Below are 1,237 nucleotides of genomic sequence, written 5' to 3'. Positions count from 1 at the left end.
AAGGGGGGCTGGAAGGTGTAAGGGAAGGAGTTTGGAAGGAGGAAGGAATGAAGAGGGGAAGGAAAGAGTGTGGAGAGGGAAGAGACTCTGGAGGGAAGAGGAGTGCAGAGATGGGAGGGAATCCAGGGGGAGGAAGGAATGTAGAGAAGTGGGGGAGTAAGGGTTGGGAAAGAAGTTAGTGTGGAGGAAGGAGTCGGGAAGGGGGAGGCATGAAGCGGGGGGAGGAGTAAGTGGGGGGGGAAGGGTTCTAGTAGAGGGGTGGGGGAGATGGTCTTGGTGAATGTGTGAGGGCGGGGTCTGAGGGTCTGATGGGTCCATGACTTCCTCCAGGGGAGTGAACTGAGGATGAGCGTGGTATGAGTGAATGGTGAGAACAACAGGGGCAGAGTGAGGCAGTACAGTGGGAGGGTGAGAGTTTGAAGGTAGGGGTAGAAGAGACAACGAGGGTGGTTGGTGGGGACTCAGAGGCAGACACAGACACTGGGGGTGGGAAGGAAGTACTCAGGGAGGTGAATGTAGATGGGGTTGGGATTTTCGGGAAGGAAGGGAATGTGCAAGTTCACCAGGACATCCCTGAAGGAAAGGGGTTGTGGCTGGTAGGTTATGGAGGGGAGGTGGAAGGTGATGCCAAGGGGGGTCGACTGTGATGGGGGAAAGGAAATGGGTAACTGGGGAAGGGGGAAAGATGGGGGAGCTGGTGAAAAAGCGAATCCAGGCCATGCTGTCGAAATCAAAAAAATGAAATGACAGTCGTGGTGGGCAAGATCAGGTGCTGCATGGGAGTGTGATCAGTGGGTGGGCAGATACAGGTCAGCTCAGATGGACAACTGAAAGCGAACCCCAGCAGGCAGCATCAAAATGCTCAGGACATTGAGGTGAGTGTAACATGTGAATGATCCGCATACATGGGAGTGTGTGTGCTTGCACAAGGCTCCAAAATGCCCTGCCACTCACACACCTCTTCCTCCAGAGTCACTTGTGGGCCAGCTGATCCCTCTGTGGTGACAGAGGAAGAGGTTGAGGGGGTCACAGGCAAAGGGGACTCGGAGGGAGAGGACAGCCTCTGAGATTACTGAATGGATGACCCAGGGGTGTCCAGCTGCAGCTTCGCCTCCCTTCGGGTGCACGGGGGCCCAGGCCTGACTCCTTGAGGGGATGGAGCACTTGGAGGGTCGTTGAAGTTCCCCATTTCCCTCTCACGTTGCCATTGCAGGAAGTCACGCATGGCTCCCACAAT

This window comes from Carcharodon carcharias, chromosome 1, assembly GCF_017639515.1.
Source record: "Carcharodon carcharias isolate sCarCar2 chromosome 1, sCarCar2.pri, whole genome shotgun sequence".
Taxonomy (NCBI): domain Eukaryota; kingdom Metazoa; phylum Chordata; class Chondrichthyes; order Lamniformes; family Lamnidae; genus Carcharodon; species Carcharodon carcharias.
The sequence above is the reverse complement of the archived record's forward strand: the minus strand, read 5'-3'. Positions refer to the sequence as shown.